The sequence below is a fragment of the Ranitomeya variabilis genome, chromosome 1, assembly GCF_051348905.1.
Source record: "Ranitomeya variabilis isolate aRanVar5 chromosome 1, aRanVar5.hap1, whole genome shotgun sequence".
Taxonomy (NCBI): Eukaryota; Metazoa; Chordata; class Amphibia; order Anura; family Dendrobatidae; genus Ranitomeya; species Ranitomeya variabilis.
Window position 1 is genome coordinate 69,691,178 of NC_135232.1, and position 15,262 is coordinate 69,706,439.

Sequence of the window (15,262 nt, forward strand, 5' to 3'; positions counted from 1 at the left end):
GCAGAGCAAGCCATGTCGTCACCAAGTCAATGAGATGCAAATGAGGTGATCATTCCCCACCAGCCAGGGGGCCAAAAAAGGGCCAAAGTGTCAAGCAAAGGCAACAACCTCAAACAAACCAAGAAAGCAGCGACACGACACAGGGAAGGTGGCATCCTTCCCCCACAAGGGGGAGCCAAAGGCCACATCTGCCTGCTTTGAGCTTCTCCAAAGTCTCACTTTGGCTCAGCAGAGCATCTTTAGTGTTCTGTCTTTGACCATAGGAAATCAGGGGAAAGCGCGAACGCAGTCCCCCACTACCACAAATTATGCAGTCGAGTTTCCCGCATTTGGGGAAATCGCAGGGGTCAGCACACCCGGAGTGCAATGGATGAGCCTCACCCTGGGAGAACCACCTTAGTGATCATGGTATCTCCCCTGCCAGGTAAGTATGAGTTGGGGCCCGCCGGCCCGACGAGCGCCCCTCCGACGCAGCTCCCCAACATCGCGGAGTCTCGGGCCCGAAAGGGAGGGGGCGGGGGTGGCGTTCGGCACAGACCGCACGGAGGCTCCTCGAGTGGGAGGCGCCGGTCGCTCCCGACGCCCACTCCGCCCCCCCCCAGGGCAGGCCGAGCTCAAGTCCAAAGCCGCCCAAGATGCACAGCAGCAGCCTGAGTCATTTGCATAGAGGAGCGTTGGCTCCGCCCCAGCAGCCTCACGCTGCTGCGCTGGCCTGAGAACATGCTGTAGACAGCTCGAGCTCCAGCTGCCGGCCGGCACCCTCTCGTGACTCGCTCATCTCCGCTCAAGAGGATGCACGCTGGAGGGAGGCTCAAGGGCAGGAGGCCCAAACCGCAGCAGATAGCCGCGCACCAGCGGCCCACTCACAGGTCCAGCTCCAGCCCGAAGGCTGCGAGATGGGGATGCTGCAGGTGCCCTCCCGTGAGCGAGCGGGCGGGCCTGCCTGCCCCTGCAGACAAGCAGAGCAAGCCATGTCGTCACCAAGTCAATGAGATGCAAATGAGGTGATCATTCCCCACCAGCCAGGGGGCCAAAAAAGGGCCAAAGTGTCAAGCAAAGGCAACAACCTCAAACAAACCAAGAAAGCAGCGACACGACACAGGGAAGGTGGCATCCTTCCCCCACAAGGGGGAGCCAAAGGCCACATCTGCCTGCTTTGAGCTTCTCCAAAGTCTCACTTTGGCTCAGCAGAGCATCTTTAGTGTTCTGTCTTTGACCATAGGAAATCAGGGGAAAGCGCGAACGCAGTCCCCCACTACCACAAATTATGCAGTCGAGTTTCCCGCATTTGGGGAAATCGCAGGGGTCAGCACACCCGGAGTGCAATGGATGAGCCTCACCCTGGGAGAACCACCTTAGTGATCATGGTATCTCCCCTGCCAGGTAAGTATGAGTTGGGGCCCGCCGGCCCGACGAGCGCCCCTCCGACGCAGCTCCCCAACATCGCGGAGTCTCGGGCCCGAAAGGGAGGGGGCGGGGGTGGCGTTCGGCACAGACCGCACGGAGGCTCCTCGAGTGGGAGGCGCCGGTCGCTCCCGACGCCCACTCCGCCCCCCCCCAGGGCAGGCCGAGCTCAAGTCCAAAGCCGCCCAAGATGCACAGCAGCAGCCTGAGTCATTTGCATAGAGGAGCGTTGGCTCCGCCCCAGCAGCCTCACGCTGCTGCGCTGGCCTGAGAACATGCTGTAGACAGCTCGAGCTCCAGCTGCCGGCCGGCACCCTCTCGTGACTCGCTCATCTCCGCTCAAGAGGATGCACGCTGGAGGGAGGCTCAAGGGCAGGAGGCCCAAACCGCAGCAGATAGCCGCGCACCAGCGGCCCACTCACAGGTCCAGCTCCAGCCCGAAGGCTGCGAGATGGGGATGCTGCAGGTGCCCTCCCGTGAGCGAGCGGGCGGGCCTGCCTGCCCCTGCAGACAAGCAGAGCAAGCCATGTCGTCACCAAGTCAATGAGATGCAAATGAGGTGATCATTCCCCACCAGCCAGGGGGCCAAAAAAGGGCCAAAGTGTCAAGCAAAGGCAACAACCTCAAACAAACCAAGAAAGCAGCGACACGACACAGGGAAGGTGGCATCCTTCCCCCACAAGGGGGAGCCAAAGGCCACATCTGCCTGCTTTGAGCTTCTCCAAAGTCTCACTTTGGCTCAGCAGAGCATCTTTAGTGTTCTGTCTTTGACCATAGGAAATCAGGGGAAAGCGCGAACGCAGTCCCCCACTACCACAAATTATGCAGTCGAGTTTCCCGCATTTGGGGAAATCGCAGGGGTCAGCACACCCGGAGTGCAATGGATGAGCCTCACCCTGGGAGAACCACCTTAGTGATCATGGTATCTCCCCTGCCAGGTAAGTATGAGTTGGGGCCCGCCGGCCCGACGAGCGCCCCTCCGACGCAGCTCCCCAACATCGCGGAGTCTCGGGCCCGAAAGGGAGGGGGCGGGGGTGGCGTTCGGCACAGACCGCACGGAGGCTCCTCGAGTGGGAGGCGCCGGTCGCTCCCGACGCCCACTCCGCCCCCCCCCAGGGCAGGCCGAGCTCAAGTCCAAAGCCGCCCAAGATGCACAGCAGCAGCCTGAGTCATTTGCATAGAGGAGCGTTGGCTCCGCCCCAGCAGCCTCACGCTGCTGCGCTGGCCTGAGAACATGCTGTAGACAGCTCGAGCTCCAGCTGCCGGCCGGCACCCTCTCGTGACTCGCTCATCTCCGCTCAAGAGGATGCACGCTGGAGGGAGGCTCAAGGGCAGGAGGCCCAAACCGCAGCAGATAGCCGCGCACCAGCGGCCCACTCACAGGTCCAGCTCCAGCCCGAAGGCTGCGAGATGGGGATGCTGCAGGTGCCCTCCCGTGAGCGAGCGGGCGGGCCTGCCTGCCCCTGCAGACAAGCAGAGCAAGCCATGTCGTCACCAAGTCAATGAGATGCAAATGAGGTGATCATTCCCCACCAGCCAGGGGGCCAAAAAAGGGCCAAAGTGTCAAGCAAAGGCAACAACCTCAAACAAACCAAGAAAGCAGCGACACGACACAGGGAAGGTGGCATCCTTCCCCCACAAGGGGGAGCCAAAGGCCACATCTGCCTGCTTTGAGCTTCTCCAAAGTCTCACTTTGGCTCAGCAGAGCATCTTTAGTGTTCTGTCTTTGACCATAGGAAATCAGGGGAAAGCGCGAACGCAGTCCCCCACTACCACAAATTATGCAGTCGAGTTTCCCGCATTTGGGGAAATCGCAGGGGTCAGCACACCCGGAGTGCAATGGATGAGCCTCACCCTGGGAGAACCACCTTAGTGATCATGGTATCTCCCCTGCCAGGTAAGTATGAGTTGGGGCCCGCCGGCCCGACGAGCGCCCCTCCGACGCAGCTCCCCAACATCGCGGAGTCTCGGGCCCGAAAGGGAGGGGGCGGGGGTGGCGTTCGGCACAGACCGCACGGAGGCTCCTCGAGTGGGAGGCGCCGGTCGCTCCCGACGCCCACTCCGCCCCCCCCCAGGGCAGGCCGAGCTCAAGTCCAAAGCCGCCCAAGATGCACAGCAGCAGCCTGAGTCATTTGCATAGAGGAGCGTTGGCTCCGCCCCAGCAGCCTCACGCTGCTGCGCTGGCCTGAGAACATGCTGTAGACAGCTCGAGCTCCAGCTGCCGGCCGGCACCCTCTCGTGACTCGCTCATCTCCGCTCAAGAGGATGCACGCTGGAGGGAGGCTCAAGGGCAGGAGGCCCAAACCGCAGCAGATAGCCGCGCACCAGCGGCCCACTCACAGGTCCAGCTCCAGCCCGAAGGCTGCGAGATGGGGATGCTGCAGGTGCCCTCCCGTGAGCGAGCGGGCGGGCCTGCCTGCCCCTGCAGACAAGCAGAGCAAGCCATGTCGTCACCAAGTCAATGAGATGCAAATGAGGTGATCATTCCCCACCAGCCAGGGGGCCAAAAAAGGGCCAAAGTGTCAAGCAAAGGCAACAACCTCAAACAAACCAAGAAAGCAGCGACACGACACAGGGAAGGTGGCATCCTTCCCCCACAAGGGGGAGCCAAAGGCCACATCTGCCTGCTTTGAGCTTCTCCAAAGTCTCACTTTGGCTCAGCAGAGCATCTTTAGTGTTCTGTCTTTGACCATAGGAAATCAGGGGAAAGCGCGAACGCAGTCCCCCACTACCACAAATTATGCAGTCGAGTTTCCCGCATTTGGGGAAATCGCAGGGGTCAGCACACCCGGAGTGCAATGGATGAGCCTCACCCTGGGAGAACCACCTTAGTGATCATGGTATCTCCCCTGCCAGGTAAGTATGAGTTGGGGCCCGCCGGCCCGACGAGCGCCCCTCCGACGCAGCTCCCCAACATCGCGGAGTCTCGGGCCCGAAAGGGAGGGGGCGGGGGTGGCGTTCGGCACAGACCGCACGGAGGCTCCTCGAGTGGGAGGCGCCGGTCGCTCCCGACGCCCACTCCGCCCCCCCCCAGGGCAGGCCGAGCTCAAGTCCAAAGCCGCCCAAGATGCACAGCAGCAGCCTGAGTCATTTGCATAGAGGAGCGTTGGCTCCGCCCCAGCAGCCTCACGCTGCTGCGCTGGCCTGAGAACATGCTGTAGACAGCTCGAGCTCCAGCTGCCGGCCGGCACCCTCTCGTGACTCGCTCATCTCCGCTCAAGAGGATGCACGCTGGAGGGAGGCTCAAGGGCAGGAGGCCCAAACCGCAGCAGATAGCCGCGCACCAGCGGCCCACTCACAGGTCCAGCTCCAGCCCGAAGGCTGCGAGATGGGGATGCTGCAGGTGCCCTCCCGTGAGCGAGCGGGCGGGCCTGCCTGCCCCTGCAGACAAGCAGAGCAAGCCATGTCGTCACCAAGTCAATGAGATGCAAATGAGGTGATCATTCCCCACCAGCCAGGGGGCCAAAAAAGGGCCAAAGTGTCAAGCAAAGGCAACAACCTCAAACAAACCAAGAAAGCAGCGACACGACACAGGGAAGGTGGCATCCTTCCCCCACAAGGGGGAGCCAAAGGCCACATCTGCCTGCTTTGAGCTTCTCCAAAGTCTCACTTTGGCTCAGCAGAGCATCTTTAGTGTTCTGTCTTTGACCATAGGAAATCAGGGGAAAGCGCGAACGCAGTCCCCCACTACCACAAATTATGCAGTCGAGTTTCCCGCATTTGGGGAAATCGCAGGGGTCAGCACACCCGGAGTGCAATGGATGAGCCTCACCCTGGGAGAACCACCTTAGTGATCATGGTATCTCCCCTGCCAGGTAAGTATGAGTTGGGGCCCGCCGGCCCGACGAGCGCCCCTCCGACGCAGCTCCCCAACATCGCGGAGTCTCGGGCCCGAAAGGGAGGGGGCGGGGGTGGCGTTCGGCACAGACCGCACGGAGGCTCTTAGTCACTTTCATGATATATTCTGAAGCATATCTTAACATTTGTGTGTAACAATCATGAATATGTACATTTTTTAGGCTAATATTATTGAGGCATCATCTCATTTTGAATGACATAATTATATTCCATCCATTTTTCGTGAGAGTCTGTACCTATGCTGCTTCTTGTCATGTCTCTCCACCCTATATCCACACCTGGTACCTGGAATAATGATTGCAATTATTAAGGAACATAGTATAAATGTAAGTCATGTGGTCATTTGTGACCTTGGTCATTTTTGTGCAACTTTCCCAAGTGCAACTTCTTAAGTGCTCATTTCCGAATTAGACCAGAATTGAACCAGAAGGGGACGGAATGGAAGGTAAGAGCTACATAACTATAAGTTTGAATACAACCAACATAGCTTGACAGCACAACTATAGTGCAAACAAACATTAATTAGTGTTGTCTCCTCTTTTAATTACTTATTTTGCTTTATCTTAAACACCTTGACTCACTTAGAACTTATATTGTCATTTGTGTTTGATGGCAACCTCAAATCACCAAACTATCACAAATTAATTATCCCCTTAAATCCCATATAGATTCACCGGACCAATCCAGTATTTGTTGAAGTTAAAAATAATTTGCCAGCTAAATGTTTGATCTGTCTACAACCTTTTCCTTTACAGTTAGTAACATGACTGACACTATCTTACACGGAATCCTCTGTTGCACTCTTTGTGGGACCTAATCATATCCCTTATAAATTATTAAAAGGGAAAAAGCATATTGGAGAAGTTGGCCTTGTCTTATCAAATGCTTTCTGCTGTTACTCTTTCCCACCTGTGCCTTCCCACTTGCTCCATTCCGGTAAAGCACACTTTGTGTTAGGGCTGGTGGAACGCACCGAGTATATTTAGATATAATTGTTGGTGCGTTCGCAGCCCGGGGTCCACCGTGCAGGAGACGAACCTGCTGCTAGCAAATGGCAGCACAATATGGCGGTATAAGCGAACTCTGTTACTTCTCAGAGTCGCACAGAAGGGAAAACGCTGTGCCCTGTTAGCGTCACAGGTGAACACAGCTGCCTAACAGAGCAAAAGCAATCAGTGGTCGGGGAGTAGCAAGCACATAAACACCTCCTCTCCGGTGGAGCCGGAATTCTAATGGCTTTACGCCAGCCCTGAATTCCCCATACAAAACTCCTCACTGGAGGTTCTGGTATTCTAGTGGCTTATTTCAGCCAGACCCTGACCACAAGCAGACAAGACCACTGAATAGCAAAAGCTCATGACATAAGCTGATCCTAGCACATGGCCGTGTGGCCATGCAAACCTTTTATAGATGCAGCAACTTCAGGACCTTCCTAGAGGACCAATGAGAGCTGCCACAGTACCTGAGCAACTTCAGGACCTTCCTAGAGGACCAATGGGAGCTGCTGCAGTACCTGAGCATGTGACCCCTGACCTCCAATGAGAGGTCTTACCTTGGGCATGCTCAGAATGGGAAAAGCAGGACGTCTGCTCCCCGCTGACCAGTACTGGCTACAATGGCTGAGCCTGGAAAGGCAGCAAAAACCATCCGCACAGTATCAGGCTGAGCCAGAGGCTGAGACCGGCGTCTCCGCTGAGCAGGCTCCACTGTGGCTGGAGAAGAATGGGAGACTGCAGATGAGATGGCTCGAGACTCCCCCTGTGCAGAGGCAGGAACTCGACCCCTCAGGGTATGTGCACACGTCAGGATCTCTTGCAGAAATTTCCTGAAGAAAACCGGAAATTTTCTGCAAGAAATCCGCTGGTTTTTTTAGCATTTTGCAAGCGAAATTAGTTTGCAGAATGCTAAAGTTTTCCAAGCGATCTGTAGCATCACTTGGAAAACTGACTGACAGGTTGATGCTTATGCAGCATCAATAGTAAAAAGATATCATGTTAAAACTAATAAAAAAATTAAAAAATGATTATACTCACCCTCTGCAGACAGCCGATCTCCTCAGCGGCATCCGTTCCTATAGATGGTGTGGTGCAGGACCTTCAATGATGTCGCGGTCACGTGACCGCGACGTCATCGCAGTCATGTGACCGCGACGTCATCGCAGGTCCTTCACCACACCATCTATAGGAACGGAAGCGGCAGCATGCACCGCTGAGAGGCGGGAAGACTCCAGGGGCCATCGAAGGTGAGTATATGACTATTTTTTATTTTAATTCTTTCTTTTTACCAATTATACGGTGCCCAGTCCGTGGAGGAGAGTCTCCTCTCCTCCACCCTGGGTACCAACCGCACATAATCTGCTTACTTCCCGCATGGTGTGCACAGCCCCGTGCAGAAAGTAAGCAGATCAATGCATTCCTAGGTGTGCGGAATCCCCGCAATTCCGCAAATTTAATGAACATGTTGCTTTTTTTTCCGCGATGCGATTTTTTCGATAAAAAAAATGCAACATTTGCACAAGAAATGCGGAATATACTTAAAATAATGGGAGGCATATGTAAGCTTTTTTTTCACATTTTTATCATGTTTTGATAGCGAAAAAACGCGAAAAATACTGAACGTGTGCACATGGCCTAACACTTTGTACAACTTAAAATGGACATCATCAATTGCCTTACAAAACACACTATCAATACCATTATCAATCACTTCACTACCTGGTTGCTACCCTTCCTTTCAAGTCGTATACACCCTCCCCACACCCCACCCCCAACACCCATTATCATGGTTCTTAATTCAAAAACTTTCCTCATGCTTTGTTCTGTCACAGGGATATTCCACACCCAAACACAAAGATGGACAAACACTAAACTTTACAATTTCTTGTCTATAATGCAAAGATAAACATTTACATTCACATATTCCCCAAGACTACAATCTACTTAGATATTGTAGATTGTGAGCCCTCGTGGGCAGGGTCCTCTCTCCTCCTGTTCCAGTTGTGACCTGTATAGTTTAAGATTATTGTACTTGTTTTTATTATGTATACCCCTCCTCACATGTAAAGCACCATGGAATAAATGGCGCTATAATAATAATAATAATTAACTCACATTTTCTTTGCAAAGATACAATTCCTCAACATGGAGAAAATTGCAGGCACTACAATAAACCTACTCACCAACACACTTGCAGACTGATTTGTGTTGCACTGCTCTTGCAAATTAGTTTTATTTCCGGATACAAAAGCAGCTGCTAGTTTCAATGATAACACAATTACCTCCACAACAATGCAACAAAAGTCTGCACTCACTTCTCCAAAGCAGACTTTTAACAATACTATCATAGCACACAATACCAACACACAAATCCCAACTTTGGATTTTCAGCTCTATTTGGTGGTGTGCCATCCTGCATCTCTCAACAAAGAAAAGAACTTTGAAGCTTTCTGTTGTGTTTAAAATATGAGGCAAACTGCAATAGTTTCAAAACCTTTACAGAACTGACTATTGTCATTACTGATGGGAAACTTTCCACCCAAGTCTGCAGATCTTAGGGTACCGTCTCACTATACGATTTACCAACGATCACGACCTGCGATACGACCTGGCCGTGATCGTTGGTAAGTCGTTGTGTGGTTGCTGGGGAGCTGTCACACAGACCGCTCTCCAGCGACCAACGATGCCGAGGTTCGCTGGTAACCAGGGTAAACATCGGGTTACTAAGCGCAGGGCCGCGCTTAGTAACCCGATGTTTACCGTGGTTACCAGTGTAAAAGTAAAAAAAAACAAACCGTACATATTCACCATCTGATGTCCGTCAGGTCCCTTGCCATCTGCTTCCCGCTCTGACTGAGATCCGGCCGTACAGTGAGAGCAGAGCACAGCGGTGACGTCACCGCTGTGATCTGCTCTCACTTTCCGGCCTGCAGACAGTCAGAGCGGGAAGCGGACGGCAAGGGACCTGACGGACATCAGATGGTGAGTATGTACGGTTTTTTTTTTTTTACTTTTACGCTGGTAACCACGGTAAACATCGGGTTACTAAGCGCGGCCCTGCGCTTAGTAACCCGATGTTTACCCTGGTTACAAGCGATCGCTGTCACACACAGCGATCCAGCGATGACAGCGGGAGATCCAGCGACGAAAGAAAGTTTCAAACGATCTGTTACGACGTACGATTCTCAGCAGGGTCCCTGATCGCAGTAGCGTGTCAGACACTGCGAGATCGTAACGATATCGCTAGAACGCCACGAATCGTGCCGTCGTAGCGATGAAAATGCCACTGTGTGACGGTACCCTAAGCTCAAATCATGAGCACTTGAATATGTCCCATTCCACCTCATTCACAATATTAGGACAGTGTTTATTCCCAGCCCTACTTTTTTGGGGGTTACATTTGCACTATCCACTGACATGTTCCCTTCTTTCCTTAAAATAACAACCATCAAGTCATCTATTAATTAACTCTTGTTCAGCTCTCACTTCAAGTCTGGTTACTCACATTTGCATTTAAAGAAGCTCTCCCATGAGCATTGCTCCCTGTGGATATGTGTATGTATAAGTACAAAAGTAGAATATAGCCCAGAAAATAGTTAAAGAATAAAGTGAACATATATTCCCTTAAAAAAAATCTTTAATAGTATATTTAAAAAAACAAATACCCAGTGAAAAAATGGTATAATACCAAAAACAATGAAAAAAATGACCTAACAAACGATTTAACAAATGTCCCTGCAATATGTTATCAATGTTTTCTCACCTGCATTGTAGGGTGTGATAGGGGAGAGAGGTAGAGCCTAAGATTGAGTGGGGGCGCCAAAATCGTACTATTAGGGTGCCAACCTCCACAGTAAGGCAGGTATCCAGATAGGCCTATCGCAGGGGCATTTGTTAGATCATTTGTTACGTCATTTTTTCATTGTTTTTGGTATTATACCATTTTTTCACTGGGTATTTGTTTTTTTTTTTAAGATCATAATATTAAAGATGTTTTTAAGGGAATATATGTTCACATCTTTCTTTCATTGGATTTGTGTATGTACTTTAAGTTCACAGTGTTAATATACTGACATACTGCCATCTTCTCCAGTATGCAGCACTGTTCCACTCCTCTACTCAGTAACATCACCGCTCTACAAAGCCTCGGGATCGCTCTATGATCTATGGATGAGGCGGAAGACTCTTATACAATATAATCCTGATAGGGAATTTAGATTGTGAGCCCCATCAGGGACAGCGATGATAATGTGTGCAAACTGTAAAGCGCTGTGGAATATGTTAGCGCTATATAAAAATAAAGATTATTAGTAAATTGTAAAAACCACTTCCTTGTTACACAGGGCACGGAGTGATAAAGTCTGAAAAGCAGTGACATCACTGAGAAGAGAAGCGAAATGGCACTACTTTGTGCCATCTTTACACTTTTCTGTCAAATTCCTTTTGGGCTACGTTCACACGATCCTTTTTTCACTGCGGATTTTTCAGGTCCTTTTTCGGGAAAATCCGCAGTGAAAAACGGCGGTGCTTCTCTCTGCGGTTTTGTGTCCTTTTTCTACTGCGGATTCCACTGCGGGTTTCCAACTGCAGTTTCCTATTGGTGCTGTTGGAAACCCGCAGTGGAATCCGCAGAAAGAATTGACATGGTACTTCTTTTTTCTGCAGGCAAATCAGCGCGGATTTGCCTGCGAAAAAAAGGATCGTCGGCACAGCGGTTTTTGTTTTCCATAGGGTAACATTGTACTGTACCCTGCATGGAAAACTGCTGCGGATCCACAGCAAAAACCGCATCGTGTGAACATAGCCTTGAACTGACTAAACTTCCAAACAACATACTCTGCAGAAAGTGTTGTGTTTTTCAATTAAAATGTGCTGTCAAAGCCTCACAACAGTCAACATTACTCCATGCTCCTCCATCTAAATCTGTCTTTTGCCTTCAACACAGATGACCACTTCTCCTGTAACAACCTCTATTATTCCTAGCCATCACAAACTCAGCATCTCCACACACTTTTCATTCCTCAGTAACTATACATCTAGTGTTCTACGTTCAAACACCTGCTCTCTTCCTGGCCTATCTAAGCTACTGGACCCTCATTGCTTTGTTCTGAGAAGCGCTTAATTCTGAAGTTCCTTGCAAATCACAAATCAGAGCTTTTGTCACATCTGTGCCAACTTCAACCTAAATTTCTCAAATATGCCTTCTTCAAAAATTGGAGGCCAAAAACACGTTAGTGTATGACATCATCTCCCACCTACATTACTGCAAAGTTCCTCTCTGTAGCTTCCCATTTAGCACTTTAGCACCACTCTAAACCACCTTCTACTATGCCTTCAGTAGTATCCAGTGCTCTTATTATTATTCTGCCTCTTCCTACTGGTATCCCATTTTCCTGGCTCCACAATTCACAGAGAAATCCTTCATAAATACTAATAATGTACATACCCCACCCTCTGCATACATTTCTGACCTAATAACTCCCTGCACCCAAATCTCACATCCTCACTACACTTTAGCTTTTGCTCTCACATCTTGTCTACTCAAACTGTCTCTTAAAATTGATCTCAAACTGGTCACGCTCCTGCTCCCTTTTGCATATATGTTTGGTTTGCTCTAAATTATGCTATATAGTTAGGCCATGTTATACAAATGTTATATATTGCCAACCATGCTTATCACTTAAAGATAACTTGCATCTGGTCACAACTACCCAGTTTGGGCTTGAATCTACCGTAATTTGATGTTCCATTTCATGGCTATTAAGAACAGCAAGTTGAAATTGTTTTGAGGAAATTAGAGAAGAAAAAATGCTTTAAAGTGAAAGGTTTTAAGGAACAGTCAGACAGCTATATACAGTAACGCCAATGGGGTGCAGAGTGTACATTAATGAGAAAAAAATGAACTTTTTTGAATTTACCAAATGGCTGCAATGAAACAAAGAGTGAAAAATTTAAAGGGGTCTGAATACGTTCCATCCCCAGTTACATATACCCCAGTTAATATACCAGCCCCAGTTACAAAGGGAAATAGGAGAAAAATAATAATTAAAAACTGAAATCTCACTCCAGAGGTGATTTATGACTTTGTTGGGGGTGGGTGGAACGGCACAATGTGTAAAATAAATGAAAAGTAAGATGAATAAATAAATACATCTGATTCCAGCAATGTGTCACTTGCTGCATGCTGTAATTTATAATAATAAAAAAAAAATCACTTCTTTCAACAGGAGATCACTAGAGGACTAGTAAACCTGTTGCCGTATAGTCCTCCATATTCATAAACTCGGTATAGCCCCGCCCCCTACCACTGATTGGCGGATTTCTGCCTATGCACAGTGTGCACAGAAAGCTGTTAATCAGAAGTGTGGGCGGAGGCTATGCATAGCTCAGCATTCACAGAACTGGTAGATCTGCAGACAAGAAAACAGTGATTTTATCACAATTACAGAAAGAAGCCCAATAAGTGACATATCGCTGGAATCAGGGTCTCTGCCCGTATGTCAAGCACATCTGATGACAGATTCCCTTTAAAAGGGAGTTGTCTACTACAGGACATTAACTTCCTTATTTTATATTGCACACTGGGTGCGTTCAAAAGTGGATGTCAAGTAGTGAACAACTCCTTTAAATAGGATATTTGCAGGATGCAGCACGGTGGCTCAGTGGATAGCATTGCAGCCTTGCAGCGCTGGAGTCCTGGGTTCTAATCCCACCTTGGACAACATCTGCAAAAAGTTTGTAATGTTCTCTCTGTGTTTGCGTGGGTTTCCTCCCACGTTCCAAAGACATACTGATAGGGAATTTAGATTGTGAGCCCCATCGGGGACAGCGATGATAATGTGGGCAAACTGTAAAGCGCTGCATAATATGATAGTGCTATATAAAAATAAAGATTGTTGTTAAAAAATAAAGATTATTATTATTATGGAGATTACAATGCAATGCTCACGCTGGCTAGCAGCTCTCCCAACAGGAGCGTGACACCATGTATTTCTATGCAGCTGTCACACTCAAGTCTGGAGAGCCACCAGCAAGTCCGAGCCTTTGCGTTGCAATCCCCATCCGAGTTATAAGGCTGTCAGACTCTTCCCTCATTGTTATTTGCTTTTTTTATCAATGACTTGGACAACATCTAGCCAGTAGAGATGAGTGGATCACTTTGAGTAACCCAGGTCCATGTCAATGTTGTCTGGATGTGGACAGGAGCTTCATGAAGTTCTGGAACTTTGTTTTGCCAAGCTGGCATGATGTCCTCTATGCAACACACAAGTGGACTCTCGCTAGCCCAGCTACTTATAAGAGTAGCCAGGAATCCAAAAGAGTTAGGACAATTCCACAGCTCCTCTCCAAAGCCAAACAGCACTGACCTGGACAGAAGAGGGGAGTGGTACAAAGCGATCTGCTCATCTGTACTGGCAAGCCGAAAAAATTAGAATATGAAAGACAAACGGGCCAAGTGAGACTGCCACAACATAACAAGTCTCTGTCCAGCAAGAAAGAAACATAAAATGTGCACCAAATAACTAGTTCTTTATGAACGCAAACCCCCAAAATGTAACCCTTTCACAGAAGTATTATTAGGTATAGCAATGTGCACAAAAAAATCCACCAAAAAACCCCAATAAGACTGCTCCATAAGAATTGATCAGGAACAGATTTTGTACTAGTTACACTCCAATAAAAATACAAACTATATCAACAAACAGCACGAAGAATTTAAAGAACTGCGTTATATGGCAGGACAAAAAAAAACATGAACATTGCATGAGAAAGACAGAGAGAAATAGACAAATAAATTTTCATAGTTTGGCAATAGTGTCCACTGGGACACGGGAGTCTAAGGTCAAGATCCAAATAAGCTATGCCCAGATCCATAAACCTCTAGACTACCTTCTTTGTGAGAGATTAGTAAACAGCTTTTATAATTCAGAGCAGGGCTGGACTGGGACTAAAATTCAGCCCTGGCATTTGAAGTTACACAGGCCCACTTGTCACATGGTGACTGTGTAATATCTTTGTACACTTGTAGGTTACAAGAAGTGAGGGGAGTGTAAGGGTATGTGCACACGCTGCGGATTTTGCTGCGGATCCGCAGCGGATTTGACGCTGCGGATCCGCAGCAGTTTTCCCAAAGTTTACAGTACCATGTAAACCTATGGGAAAAAAAAATCGCTGTGCACATGCTGCGGAAAAATCAGCGCGGAAACGCAGCGGATTATTTTCCGCAGCATGTCAATTCTTTGTGCGGATTCCGCAGCAGTTTTCAACCTGCACCAATAGGAAAGTGCAGTTGAAAAACCGCAGAGGAATCCGCAGAAGAAACCGCGAGAAAACCGCAGTGGTTTTGCACTGCGGATTTTCCAAATCCGCTGCGGAAAAATCCGCAACGTGTGCATATACCCTAACACGACTATATAACATATAATCACAGCTGTATCCAGCATTACAGCTCAGTCCTATTTATTGCTTTTAGTTGCAGTACCAAGAAAAGTCACTACTTACCTACATAACTGGATCTCGTAGATAATGAAGGGATTGAGACGACCAAGGGCTATGGAACCTCATTCTGATGCTCCATAAACTTTGCCTACAGCCACTTTTGGTTCCGCTGCGCAGCACAAGACCCGATGACTCTGAAGAGCGGAGACTTCAGTAACGTCACCGCTCTTCAGATATTCCGGGTCTTGCGCTGAGCTCGGCGACTGTGAAGAGCGGTATTGTTACTACCATCAACACTCTTCAGAGTCGCTGGATCTCACCAGGTCTTGGCTAGTAGTGGGGTGTCTGATAGACACCTCTCCATTACTTACACCAGGGATTGATAGCAGCTGACATTACGCAGCTGACATCAACTCTAAAAATCATTACACATACCAGAATTAAATGCTTTGGCGGCTGGGAAAAGCAGTAGAGTTAGCACTATTCCCAGGTGCCGGGTCCTAACTATAACTGTCATCATCGTTGCCTGGTCTCCCTGCGAAGCATTTCTGCTGTATTTACATGCG

At 49.3% G+C, this 15,262-nt stretch overlaps 6 non-coding genes across 6 annotated transcripts; all 6 read right to left on the reverse strand.

Annotated features, from left to right (window-relative positions):
* Positions 1-268: 268 nt before the first annotated feature.
* LOC143801260 (U1 spliceosomal RNA) lies at positions 269-432 on the reverse strand. Its single transcript, XR_013220880.1, has one exon. It is a non-coding gene; the product is annotated as a U1 spliceosomal RNA (small nuclear RNA).
* Positions 433-1,227: 795 nt separating this feature from the next.
* On the reverse strand, positions 1,228-1,391 carry LOC143801261 (U1 spliceosomal RNA). The gene has a single exon (XR_013220881.1). It is a non-coding gene; the product is annotated as a U1 spliceosomal RNA (small nuclear RNA).
* A 795-nt stretch (positions 1,392-2,186) lies between these two features.
* On the reverse strand, positions 2,187-2,350 carry LOC143801262 (U1 spliceosomal RNA). Its single transcript, XR_013220882.1, has one exon. It is a non-coding gene; the product is annotated as a U1 spliceosomal RNA (small nuclear RNA).
* A 795-nt stretch (positions 2,351-3,145) lies between these two features.
* On the reverse strand, positions 3,146-3,309 carry LOC143801263 (U1 spliceosomal RNA). The gene has a single exon (XR_013220883.1). It is a non-coding gene; the product is annotated as a U1 spliceosomal RNA (small nuclear RNA).
* Positions 3,310-4,104: 795 nt separating this feature from the next.
* On the reverse strand, positions 4,105-4,268 carry LOC143801265 (U1 spliceosomal RNA). Its single transcript, XR_013220884.1, has one exon. It is a non-coding gene; the product is annotated as a U1 spliceosomal RNA (small nuclear RNA).
* Positions 4,269-5,063: 795 nt separating this feature from the next.
* On the reverse strand, positions 5,064-5,227 carry LOC143801266 (U1 spliceosomal RNA). The gene has a single exon (XR_013220885.1). It is a non-coding gene; the product is annotated as a U1 spliceosomal RNA (small nuclear RNA).
* Positions 5,228-15,262: the final 10,035 nt, after the last annotated feature.